We start from the raw sequence: 14,321 nt of genomic DNA on the forward strand, positions 1-14,321 counted from the left end.
TCAATAAATATTGTCTGGAAAGTACCTTCTTGGGCAAAAATTATATTTCAACTCATAGGCTGCATCAAATACTATTCAAATTTTTGAAGCATTACATTTACAAAGAGTAAATGATAAATAATTAAGAAAATAACACAGAGTCTTTATGTTGTATCTAAATGGGAATGGACTTTTCCATTATATAACTAATACATCAATTCATGAAGAAAATGATCAACACATCTGGCTATTTAAAAAAATCAAAGAAACTTCTGGGCATCAAATTATAAGAAAATAGTGTGATATTAATATTATAGTCTATACTTTAAGCTCTGTAATAACTCATGTAAATACTTATGACAAAACATCATGTCTCCTTGATCTTACATGATAGCTGGAAGAAAAGACAATTTAAAAAAGAAGAAATAACAGATAAATAATAGACATAAAAATATTCAGCCTCATATTTATTAGATTATAAATACATTCATGAAGCACCTTATGAGGAGCTGACCACATGCTAGTTACTTGTGTGAATTCTCAGAATTCAATAGTGAAGAGATAATCACTCTCTCTGCTCAGATATTGTTTTTAATCTAGCGGGAAAACTAGGAAAAAGTAAATAAACAAACATGAATCTATAGGGCACAAATCCATATACTTACATAATTATATTCAATTATGTTAACTCATTTATTAATTAAAGAAGAAAACAGAGATCTCTACCAGAATTGTGATACTTCCCTGATGATGTTATGGGAAATGAATTAAAGACTGTAAACATGGTAAACCTTGAAGTCCACCTTAAGGAAATTAGCAAGAAGTAGAAGGAAGCAACATGAAACAGCAGGAATGGGTTTGCTTATACTCTGGATGCTTTGGTGAAGCGCAGTAATGTTTAGGTTCAAATTAAGAAATGGAATTAGAAGTGCAAAAACAGCTTTTAATCGAAGTGTTAAAACTAGAATTGGAAGTATGTACCAAAAACAAAACAAAACAAAAACAAAAACACAGAACTCAAGGAAATGTTTTGAGGTGATCATGTTTAAAACCATGATCATGCTGATGCCATCACAGGTATATGCATATATCCAAACTTATAAAGTTGTCTAAATTAAATGTATGCAATATTTTGTAAATCAATAACACCTGAAAGCTAAAAGTTGAAAAAAAAGGTACTGGAGGAAACCAAGTTTAATTTTTATTTTAATTAAATGCATGTATAAACAATATATGTATATAAAGTAATAGACATCACTGGTTAAAACTATCTTAGCTTAGCTGATTTTAAAAAACTTCTATCCAAGCTGTTTCTAAATTTAATTTAATCTAGAGTTAAGTCAAAAGTTCCTATTCTTGATTTTTCTTCTTTCAGTAACTTTAATAGATATGCTATTTCAAGAAATAAGTTGTAAAACAAATTGCAAACTGTAACTGTTAAAATTAAAAATAAAGAATTTAAGTGAAATTAGATATTGGCTAGTAGATTAGTTATGCCTCATTAAGTAAATCTAAATTGTATTTATCCATTTATCTACTATGAAGCAAGGAAATCTTATCTCTGCAAAATCTAATACTTCTATTTAATTGCTTGCAGAAGAAAGAGAAATGATGGTACTAGGGAAAAAAAGATATTTCCTTCTCTGGAAGTATTTCTTTGCTACTTTATCTATTATGATAGAATGAATTATTAAAGGGTCTTACAGTCTTTCTTTAAATGGAAAATATGATTTTTCTTTATGAAAATATCCCCAACCCTTTTATACAAATTAAAATTTTTCTCACAGAAGTACCTCATTAAATAAATATTTTAAAGTTTGAATTTCATCAGAAGTAATTTTTTTTAAATGTCCAAAAATAGAAATAATTTTTAGGAATATGGTTATCAGATGAAGAAAACTATAAAAGGCCTCTCCCTCTCATTTAATTGGAAATTAAGATAAAGTGCTATTAAATATTTCAAAATAATTTTTCATAATATTTGTAGAAGAAAATATCCTTCAATGAAAATCCTTCCTAATTTAGTATGTTTTAAATTTAATTTTAAATTTAATCATGCAATATAGTTTTCTTAAATAGCAACATATATGTGAGAAATGAGTGAATAAGTAAACAATATAATAAAACTAGTACCCCTGATTCAACTGTTCAATTTAGGAACATATGAAAACTGTTTTTTTTAATTTTTAAAATTTTTTCATTGTTTATCTGAAATTAATTTTTTTATTATTTTCTTTTATTTTTTTTTATCATGATAAGTGAATTCTTTAATACCCATTCCCCATCATCCCAGCCACCTCCCCTTTGGTTACCATCAGTTTAGTTTGTTCTCTAGAGTTAAGAGTCTGTTTCTTGGTTTGTCTCTGTCTCTCTTTTTTAAATTTTTTGTTCACTTGTTTTGTTTCTTAAATTGCACATATGAGTGAGATCATATGACATTTGCCTTTCTCTGTCTGACTTATTTCATTTAGCATTACATTCTCTAGCTCCATCCATGTTGTTGCAAATAGCAATATTTCATTCTTTTTTATGGTAATAGTCCGTGTGTGTGTGTGTGTGTGTGTGTGTGTGTGTGTGTGTATGCCACTCTTTTTTTTGAGACAGAGAGAGAGAGAAAACACAAGCAGAGAAAGAGAGACTCTCAGGCAAGTTCCATGCTCAGCGCAGAGCCTGATTCAGGGCTTGATCTGAAGACCCTGAAATCATGACCTGAGCCAAAATCAAGAGTCAGATGCTTAACCGATTGAGCCACCCAGGTGTCCCTATACCACTTCTTTATCCATTCATCTATCTACGGATACGTGGGCTGATTCCATAATTTGGCTATTGTAAATAATACTGCTATAAACAGAAGGGTGCATGTAACCCTTTGAATTAATGTTGTTGTACTTCTTGGATAAATACCCAATTGTGTGATTACTGGATCATAGGGTAATTCTATGTTTAATTTTTGAGGAACCTCTATACTGTTTTCCACAGTGGCTGCACCAGTTTGCATTCCCACCAACAATGCAAGAGGGTTTCTTTTTCTCCACATTTTCACCAACACTTGTTTCAACCATTTGTTTTATAAATAGAAGTTTAAGAAATATATCATACAAGATATTTTCTGTGTTAGTCCCCAGTTTTTATCCACTTGCTTCGCTTTACCTAAAGTACAAAAAATACTGGGAGTTTTTTAAAGCATATGATTGCTTTCTTTATATTATAGCAAATACTTATTACTCACACACGCATACATATATAATACTTTATTATTTGAGAAAATTACAAAGGTGTTCTCATACCATTTTTCTAAATTTTTTTTAATTGGCATTATTTTTAATTACCATATTTCATTTCACTGTGACCATGTTCTTCAAAGTCTCCTATTGATGGGCATTTGAGTTGCTTCATATGTTTATTTTAAAGAATAATACTGCAATAACCTTGTTTTGTAAATGTTTCCAGGTGAGTATTTGATAGCTTTCCCTAGTATACATACAGTGATGACTGGGTATTCTGTGTTCTATTTTGTAATTGTTGGGTCTTTTGAAAATAATGCAAACTGTTATCCAAGTAGTTGTCCCAATCCACATTTCCTCCAGCAGTGACTACGAGTTACAATGGCTCAACATCTTCAATAGCATTTGGTTTTGCCAGACTTAATTTCTGCATCTGGTATCATTCTAATTCTTATAGCGTCTTTTGGGTTTTATTTAAGAAAAACTTACCTACTTTGAGAGTATACATTTTTATTTTAGTACAGTCTCAGAATTATAAATAAGTTGTAAAGATAGTTCTCATATAACCCAAAAATAGTTTCCTCTGTTATTAATATATTATTATGGTATATCTATTACAATTAATAAACACACATTGATGCATTATTATTAACTATATTTCAGACTTAATTCAGATTTCCTTTATTTTCACCTAATGTCATTTTTCTCTTCCAAGATCCCATCCATGATGCAACATGTTTAATAGTAAAGCTTAAACTCAGTAAAGTTAGTCTTTTTCCTTTTTCCCATACTGGTCTCTTTGGAAAGAAAGTAGTATGCGAAGCCCTCACCAAAGGAGGAAGTTATTCTCCATCTCTTTGAGGAAGAAGTACTTAACATTCATTATTTGCAATGTTTCTGCATGGAAGATTTGTTTTTTCTTGCACAGTTATATATTTTGAATTCATTTATATTAGCATGTATTTATAAATATTTCTTTTATACACTGTACTATAATCTAATAATGCTGTATTTATTTTCTTGTTTAATTTATTACAGTTGTGATTGGGAGCTTTTTCAGTTCATTCCTGCTTTCTTTTAAAATACCTCATCATTTCATGTGGGGTGTGTGTGTGTGTCTGTGTCTGTGTGTGTGTGTGTGTATCTTACTATCATGTTAAATGTCTTCCTTAAAGCTTTTTCTTCTTCTTCAGTGTTTGGGTTCCTTGGTTTTCCATGTAATTTTTAGAATCAACTTTTCAAGTGTCACAAAAATTCAGTCTGGGATTGCATTGAAATCTGAAAATCAATTTGGGGAGAACTGGCATTTAAGTTATAACTGATGAATTTTCTATAAATATATTTTTATTCAGGTTTCATAAGACATTTCTTATAATAAAATTTTATGATGTCTCAACAAATAGCATATTCACCTTTCGCTAGTTACACTCCTTAAGGAGCTAATATTTTTGTGGAAATCGCAAATCTTTTCTGTTTTAAATTCTGTTTTATTGTTGCTATTGATGTGTAACAGAAAACAACTGCAAAGGGAGATTGACTTCTGGCAAGACAGTGTGAGTTCTGCTGACCTGTCTCCAGTGAAACTGGTGAAAACCTACATTAAAAAAACAGACAAAAGGGCACCTGGGTGGTTCAGTAGGTTAAACGCCTGCCTTTGGCTCAGGTCATGATCCCAGAGCCCTGGATGAAGCCCCCTGCTCAGATGGGAGTCTGCTTCTCCCTCTCCCTCTGCCTCCCCCCACACTCATGCTCTCTCTCAAATAAATAAATAAAATATTGAAAAACAAACAAAAGATACAGTCATTTAAAGCTTAAAGAAATCATCCCAAGGAAAAACAGCAAATGAAGAAGAAACATCTAGATAAATTTGGAAAAAAAAAAAACTATGTAAATTTAATAAGAAATTTGAGAGTCTGTAGTATTTGAACCAAGACTGCTTCCTGGCTCTTCACTCCTACCTCAGTCAGTGAGGCACATACTCCATGACAGACTACTGTATCAAGAATACAGAGTTCCCTCTTCCCTCCAACTCCCAGTTGAAGGGCTTTCTTTCTAGAAGAGCAAGACATCAGATTCTCTCATCCTGCCCCACCTACCTATTGTTGAGGTTAAGTCTTGACCAACTGTGTTTGACAATTGAAGATCCTTTATTCTATCTTGTTCTACTTGAGAACAGAGGCTTGGCCTTGGGTACAGTGAGCTAAGAAGACCAGGACCCTACTGAATGGAAACAATAAGGTGGGGGGAAAAAGAAGAAGAAGAAAAAAAAAAAAAAAACAAGCAGGGGGCCCTGGTAACATTAACTCTAGCTCATAAGGCAGTGATTCAAAAACAGAAGACATAAACTGAGAGATCCTCAAGATGCTATCCCACCCTTCACTGAGTGCTCAGTCCCTAGAGCTTGGGTTTTATTCTGTAACTCAGAGAAAAACTTGTTGTGCTTACCACAGATCCAGAGCACTGGTTCAGAGATCTTACCAGGGGAGAGAAGTAGACCAATATACAGATGCTTCCTAATCTTTTCACAAGATCTGACTTCATTTGAAATAGACTCTGGATAGACTCAAAGCCAAAAGATACTCTCAAGAACAGTGCAGACTGTAATGAAAGAGAACTGGGAATAGATTTAATACACAAGCTAAACTGTAGGCAGTCTAGTTTGAGAAGAGAATTGAGAAACAATGTTGCTGGGAGGAGCCCTACTGGAATCAGAACAAATACAAAACACTACCTCAAAAATATTCTTTCATACAAGCCACAATTTGGGTTGATTTGTAGAGGACTTTATGCCCATAGGATATTGTTTAAAATAATTGTGCATTTAACAGTCCATTAGTGGAGTTTAACAGTTTGGTGTGTTCATGGAAACAGAGAAAAGAGATCCCTAGGAATAGAAGCGAATTGTCTCAACCTGATGAAGTCATCTATGAAAAACCCATAGCTAACCTCTTACTTAACAGTGAGAGCCTAGATGTTTTCCTCAAGATAGGGTACACAAAAAAGGTATCAACTATCAGCAATTCTATTCAACATTGTACTAGATGTTCTAGTGAGGGTCATTAGGCAACAGATAGATATAAAAGCCATTCATATAGGAAAGACAGAAGTAATTGTACCTAAATTCATGGTTACATAATCTTATATATAGAAAATTGTATTGTACTAAAAATCTATTAGAATAAACAAGTTCAGCAATTTTGCAGTATACAAGATCAATATACAAAAATCAATTGCATTCTATGTACTTGCAACTCAATTTGCAATAACATCAAAAAGAATAAGATACTGCAGAATATATTTAACAAAAGAACAAAAAGTTATTCTTTGAAAACTATAAAACCTTGTTGAAATAAATTAAAGAAAATCTAAGTAATTGGGAAAACATTCCATTTTCGTTGATCGGAAAACTTAATATTGTCAACATGATAATATTCCTCAACCTGATCTAGGGATTCAACACAGTCCCTCTCAGAAACCCAGCTGACATTTCTTGCAGAAATTGACAAGCTGATTTAGAAATTCATGTGGAATTGTAAGGGATCCAGAATAGCCAAAAACAATCTTGAAAAAGAAGAATAAAGTAGGAAGACTCACACCTCCTGATTTAAAAACTTACAAAAAAACAATAATCATCAAGACAGTTTGATATTTGCACAAGGATAGACATATAAATCAATGGAATGGAACCGATAGTACAGAAATAAACCTAAACATTAATTGCTAAATTATATTTGATAAGGGTGGCAAGACCATTCAATGATGAAGAATAGTCTCTTCAACAAATAGTCTGGGGACAACGAGATATCCAAAGCCAAAAAAAGAAGTCAAATCCTCATCTCTAACATAATCAAACTGCATTCTGCCTGTTACTTATGGGTTTGTTTTTTTTGGAAGGGGCAGAGTGAGATTTTACGGCTACTTTTATGATTAACTCATAGACTTTCTTGAATTTATCAAATATGTATTAAAATATATATTCTGCAATTACTGAGTTTAGGAATTCATATTTTATTAAATCCATCTTTTCAATTGTGCCCTTTGATTCTACATGGCATCTGTGGCTATTTTTGTGTATACGCTAATATGTAGGCCCCAGGGGTTAATTTTGTGTGAAAATTATTTTCAAATCTCTCACTGTATTTACTCATTCCTTAATTTCTTCATGTATTTCTATCAACTTTCAATTTATGTATCTTGAATATATGTTATGAAGTGCATAAAAGATAAACTAGTTTCATTTTCATTTGTGTTTATGTGACATATTTTGTTCATACTTTTATGAATAGACATCTTTTTTACTTATATTTAGTCACTTTTTAAAAAATATCATGCAACTGGACTTTCTTTAATCTATTCTGTCAATGTAAATTTAGTAAATTTACAATTATATTTTCTTTTATATAGTATTGCATTTGAACTTTTTCTAAACTCAAATTTGGAACTTCCTGTTTGTCCTATGTTTCTTATATGGCTTTTCTTTTTTCTTGTTTTCTCTTCAATTGAGCTCTTTTTCTCATTTTATTTTTTATATTCATTGCCTTGAAACATATATATTCTGTTTAGATTCTGTTGTTGCAATGTGTACTTAAACTGGATCAGTCAGGGTTCAGTGACTGAAACTGAAACCATCCGAAGTGTATTAAGGAGTGAAAGACATTTAATACAAGAACTCAGTGCTTATGACATTATCTAGACATTGGAGACATATTCTCCAGCAGCTGTGACTGGAACTCTTGTGAAAATAGCTCATGCCATTGTGTAGTGGTTCTCCCAGGATCAGGAAACCATCACAATAAAGTCACCAGCACTACTACTGCAATTACTCCTGGACATTCATGAATATGGAATAGTGAATCCAGCCACTAGATAGGAGACAGAAAAAAGCAATAAGAAATTGGCATTTCTGTATTCCCAAACTTTAGTTGCTGCATCTTAGTGATAAAACCCAATGTGTGTCAAGGATTCAAGCTGCAAAGAATCCAAGATATGTAGTTTCTAGATTTTCATCCTCTATGTGATGTGAAGTTCAGTAGAAACAGATTAGAAAGAAGACAGAGTGCAAATCAATCATATCCCCTACAGCCAATTTAACTATTTAATATCCAATTCATCTTGCAGCTCCGTCTTTAAAAAATACAGCAGTAACATTACCCTGTATGATATAATTTAAGTATTGCTATTGGAAAAGAAAACATCTTCACTCTGTCTCCAAAAAGTTGGGTTGCAGCCTCATCAGTCACTCTACTTGTCTTGTTTCAATAGTCACATTTATATTCAACACTCACATTCAAATGTGAAATATTGATGGATTCTTTGACTCATGGGGACTTGGTGACACCATTTTCTACATAAACCCAACAACATACCAAAAACTGATTCTCAATTTTTCTTCTTTGCCAAAGAAGTCTAAGCTTTATTTGAACATTACTTGTTTTTCAATGAGATTATCCTCAGGGCCAATGTTGTCATTTGTCCAGCAATGTAGTATTGCCTAGATATTCCTTATAGAAAAGTGTTGTGCAAGATATTGGGGCTAGAAATAAGTCTAACTTCTTTCTATCATTTAAGGTTAACCACCAGTGATATTTGCATATTAGTGCAAACTGCTTAATATATCAAAAAGTCATTTCTTTGAATTAGAGCTCTTTTTTGTTTCGTTTTATGCTTTACTGCATTTTGCACCGAACCGAACTTGTTTTAGACACTGGAGAAAAGAGTGAAATCAACACTTTCACTTGATACTGATCTCTACTGTGATAATTGTGGCCACTTGTTACTTCAGTATTCATGAGTCCAGTGGCCATGTGACTCATTCTGGCCATTGAAACATACATATTTTCTAGTGGGAGATTTTTAGAAAGTGTTTATTTCTCTCCCCCTACCCCTCCTAAACAAGGCATACATAGATGGTACTGTCCTTTGTCTTTCTGTCTTGAAAATGAGTGTGGTTTTTTTGGAGCAGAAAGCAATCATCTTGTGAACAAAAAGTAACAAGCATGGGGAATAAAGTCATCACACTTTGTATGGGGGAGAATACAGTGAGAGACAAAGGCTGGCATCTGTGATCAGCTGAATTGATGTAAGTTACATTTACTTCTAGACTTGGTGTTATGCGAGGAAAAAATAATACTTGTTTCCTAAGCATTTGCAAGCTGGATTTTCTGTTACTTGAGTCAGAACACATTCTTAGCTCAACCAATGCCTAAATAAATTGGCTTAGTAGATCTGCATATGTAAATGTTTATTTATAACTTTTAAGAATTTTTTAAATAAAAGCCAAGCATGAATTTGAATTTTAGTATCCACATTCTCTCAATAAACTATGAATATGTACGTGTTGAATATTCCTACCTTCTATAATGGATTGCTAGATACTGATGTGAGATGCTCCTAATGCAAGTTTCAAGAACTCCTCTGGTTTATTTTTGTTATTGATTGAAACTACATTATTACTCTTTCCATAAGTTATACATTTATTGTATATTTCCTTAATTTTTCTTGCCGAATTTAGTAAAATGTATAATTTTTGTAAGACAAAAAAATTTTAGAGTAAGAAAACTATGTTTTTCATGAGGTTAAAAGCCATAGATAGATAGATAGATAGATAGATAGATAGATAGATAGATAGAAAGATATCTACTATTTTTGCTACATAAATAAAAGATGCATTGTGGGAGAATTTTTATATAACACATTGACAGAATCATTATAATGAGATGAAACTTTTGGGGACTTTTATGGGTAGAATACATCTCCTAAAAATGTATGTTGAAGTCCTGATGCCTAGTACCTCAGACTGTGACCTTATTTGGAAAGAGGGTAATTGTAAATACAATTAATTTAGATGAGGTCATACTGGAATAGGGTGAGTCTTTTTATTTTAAGATTGTATTTATTTATTTGAGAGAGAGAAAGAAAGAGCACAAGCAGGGGAAGGGCTGAGGGAGAGGGACAAGCAGACTCCCCGCTGAGCAGGGAACTAGATGCAGGGTTCCATCTCAGGACCCTGGGATCATGACCTGAGCCAAAACCAAGGGTCTGATGCTTAACTGACTGAGCTATCCAGATGCCCTTAGTTACTTGCTAATAACTAATCTACTATATAAATGATAGGGTGTTAATTCTGAGGTTAGATCATAAAAGACTGCAGCTTCAAACTTGGACTTCTCTCTCCATCTCTCTCTCGTTCTCAGACCTTTACCATCGGAGAATCCACTGACATTTTCTGAGATTGTGCAGTGGAGAGACTAAAGCAGCCAAAAACCATGTGAGAGGATCTGAAAGTGATTCCATTTAAGTTGGACCTTCATGTGAGCCCAGTCCTGAACAGTAGCCTGACAGCAACTTTTGAAGTCTGCAGCTAGAGGCACACAGCTAATCAATACCCAGATTCTTTTTTTTTTTTAAGATTTTATTTATTTATTTGAGAAAGAGAGAGAGAGACAGCCAGCGAGAGAGGGAACACAAGCAGGGGGAGTGGGAGAGGAAGAAGCAGGCTCCTAGTGGAGGAGCCTGATGTGGGGCTCGATCCCATAACCCCGGGATCGCTCCCTGAGCCAAAGTCAGATGCTTAACGACTGCGCCACCCAGGTGCCCCAATACCCAGATTCTTGACTCATAGAAACTAGGTGTTAACAAATGATTTTTGTTTTAAATCACAAAATTTGGGCTAATTCGTTAGACAGCAATAGATAACTAACACAATTGGTAACTAGAAACTGAACTAAAAGATGATTTCTGTTACATACCCAAAACAGGACTGTTATATTTGGCCCCTCTTCACCTCATTGGTGAGAAAGAGATTACTACCTTAAGGTTATAAGCATGAATGAACACCATAGTCAACACTAGAGAAATGAGATCAATGACAATTTCATTAAGTACACAAAGCCAGCCTGCAAGAGACTCATCCCAGAGGCTGCATCTAGAAGACCACAAGAGAAAACTCACAGGTCCAGCTCAAGAGGGTTGGAAGGAAAAAGAAAGGGTCCCTCCAGGCAAGAAGCTTGCTGATAGAGCCCTCCAGGTAGGAAGATAATCTCAGGATGAGTGCAGAAGCTCTCGGGTACAATGTGGAGCATGTGCTCCTGCCAGATGCCAAACTGATGTTCCATATCCTAGTTAGGAAAAGGGTCCGGGGAATCTGAACCAGTTTTTCCTTTATCATGAGCCTAGCATCACTCCCCATGGTAGATGGATGCCTCCCAAGGATCTTTAACCCTCTACTCTGGGACATGCTAGTTATCTGAATGAAGGTGAGGGAGAGGCTTATTGCTGTCAAGATGCTACCTTTGAATGGCTGCTCACCAGATGCACAGTGGTGCTTCCAGCCTATGTGGATGGAACACCATTGTTTGCACTGAGATACCACAGAGTACAATGGCCCGATCCAGCTCTCCCCATGCTCACATCCAGGCCTCTGTCAGGGGTACAGGACAGCAGTTCTCATTTTATAAGGGATCAAGAGGAAAGGCCTGCAGGGCTAGGGCCCCAGGGAATGAAGCTGAGCTGCTGGTAAGTCATCCTGGAGTGATGGCAGAAAGACAGACGTCAGGTCGTCAGGTCGGCTGATTCTCACACCTCCATTGTCCCTACTGACTTCCACCTGGCTTCGTATACAAAACAGAAATTCAAATTTCAAGACATCAGGGCAGAGCATTAAAACCCAAGCCTGGGGCTCTGTGATACTGCCCTGGTAGCACAGCCATGAACTTGTCCCTAGCCAAATGTCAATAACCAAGGGTCCGATTCACAGTGTTACACAGTACAGGAGAAGGACAAGGAGCCCTCTGTTCATTAAGCAGGCAAGGTGACTGCTCTAGGAAAATCAATAAGAAAAAGGGAGGGACAGCTAGAAGATAATAGGCAAAAGAATAATACCTTTATGTATTTGGCCTTAGGGATGCTAGACTTCACCTATTGAAACGAGCAAGTCATCAAAGTCCACTTCCAGCAGCAGGAAAGAGACCCTTTATGTGAAAATCTAAACTGTTTGTTTATTGTGGGTCACACCCAGGTTGATAGAGCTCACTGCAGCTGTATATATGTCAGAAAGCCTTTTTGAATGATGTTAAGAATAGGATTGATAAGGATGTATAACCACTATCTTACAGTAAGTTTTAGTGATTTAATTCTTCTTATAAATCCAAAGAGCATTGGAGTTGTAGGCTGCCAAAATGCCTCAGCACGTTTTAGAGGTGCATATTATTGATATTGGATAGTATCATAATCCCTACATCTAACTAGAATATTTTTCAGATTTCTGTTTTAGTTGCAGCCTATATTCCAATTATCACCAAATAATCCTCCACACCAAAAACACCAGCAAAACATTGCCATGAAACATGATAAAAATCAGTTTATAATATTATATTTACCTCAATTCAAAGATGCCTATTTTCAGAGATCTTACATTCCAGTAAGCTCTTGGTCTCTTGTGACCCAAAGGAAACAGATGTGGTCACTAAATGGTTTTACATTAAGCCCAGGTAGTTCTCTTATCTTAGCATTGTTACTTTCTGGAACTAATCTATTTGGCATAAAGTATATAGAGTTATTATTTATTTAATCGCTTACTTACACATTCCACAAGTAGTTACTGGGTCTCTACTGCCCTTTAGGCACTGGAGATTCAACCAGTGAACAACAACAACAAAAAGATCCTGCTCTAATCAGTAATATAGACATATAGGTGTAAACAGATAGCACGTTTAAATAAGTAAATAACTACTATGTTAGATGATAAAAATGCTTTGAAAAGAAACAAAACAAAATTAGTGGGGGCTGAACAGGTCAAGGATTATTACTATTATTTTTTGTGTTCAGTGAATACAGTGAATGCCTCACCAATTGGGTGGCACATGAGCAAAGATCAGAAAGTAGCTGAAGACCACTGAAGGTGGTGGGGAATGAGCTTTCCAATAGGGAAAACCACAAGAGGAAATGTCTTGCGGGAGGAACATGCCTGACTGTGTGAATAGCAGCAAACAGCCAGTGTGGGAGAAACAGCGTAAGGAGGAAAGTGGAGAGAGTGGAAGATGAAATTGGTGAGGCAAGTGGAAAGAGCAAAAGACGAATTGAAGGTCAGATTATGGAGGGCTCTGTCAGCTGTGATAGAGGTTGACTTTGACAGGAGTGCCACAGGAAGGCAGGCACTAGGGAGTTGTGAGAGAGTAATGACACCTGACTCCTGCTTTCAAAAGGATGATTCCAGTGACTGTGTTTATAATAGACTATAGCATGGTAAACAAAAACAAAACAATAAGAAAGCATATCCTTTGCCTGCCTGAATGAATGCAGTAGTCTCTAAACTGTAAATGTGAATTAGGACACCCATAGTAGAGGTGTTGAGAATTGGTCAGATACTGGATATATATCAAAGAAAGTACAAACAAACTTGATAAGGATAGATGCCAGGTGTGAATGGAAGGGAGGAGTCAAAGATAATTAAAACATGTCTGGGTTGAAATGTTGAAGATCGAGTGTCATTTAAAGAGCAAGTTTGAGGAGAGTAGGCACGATCAAGAGTTCAGGTTTCAGGATGTTAAGTCAGAAATACCTCTGTTTTACAGAAAGAGACCCAACAGGCAACTGAATATGAATCAGCAAGGTTTACAGGAAAAGTCTGGAATGTAGATGAACATTTTACAATCATCAGCCTGGAAATGAGACTGGAAGAAAATGCTTAGAGACTTTAGAAGAGAGCTAGACCACTGCAACATACAGATGAGGAATCACCAAAGAAGACTGAAAAGAAGTAGCTATTTTGTAGGAAGAAACGGACATAAGCAGGAACACATTGTACTAGAAATAAGCAAACAAAAACAGTGTTCCAAGACACACAGAAAACTTACTTAACTTGTTACATTACAGGTTATAATGAAGAAAGAGAACTCAACCACTGAACTGTGTATCAAAATGATACATAAGTGTTGTCTGCCTACTGTATAGGAAAGAAAGAATGAATGAAGTGGTTTAAATGGGTTGGAGATCTTGACCCTCAAATTTTTTTGACAGGTTTTACTTTAACAGTGAGAAAACTGTTTTACTCAGTTTTCTTTTTACTGGAATCACCAGCTAAAAAGAAATTTTTAGATGTTATAGACTGAATAAGGGAAC

Source organism: Ursus americanus, chromosome 27, assembly GCF_024610735.1.
Source record: "Ursus americanus isolate L20-20 chromosome 27, mUrsAme1.1.p, whole genome shotgun sequence".
In the NCBI taxonomy this organism is placed as follows: Eukaryota; Metazoa; Chordata; class Mammalia; order Carnivora; family Ursidae; genus Ursus; species Ursus americanus.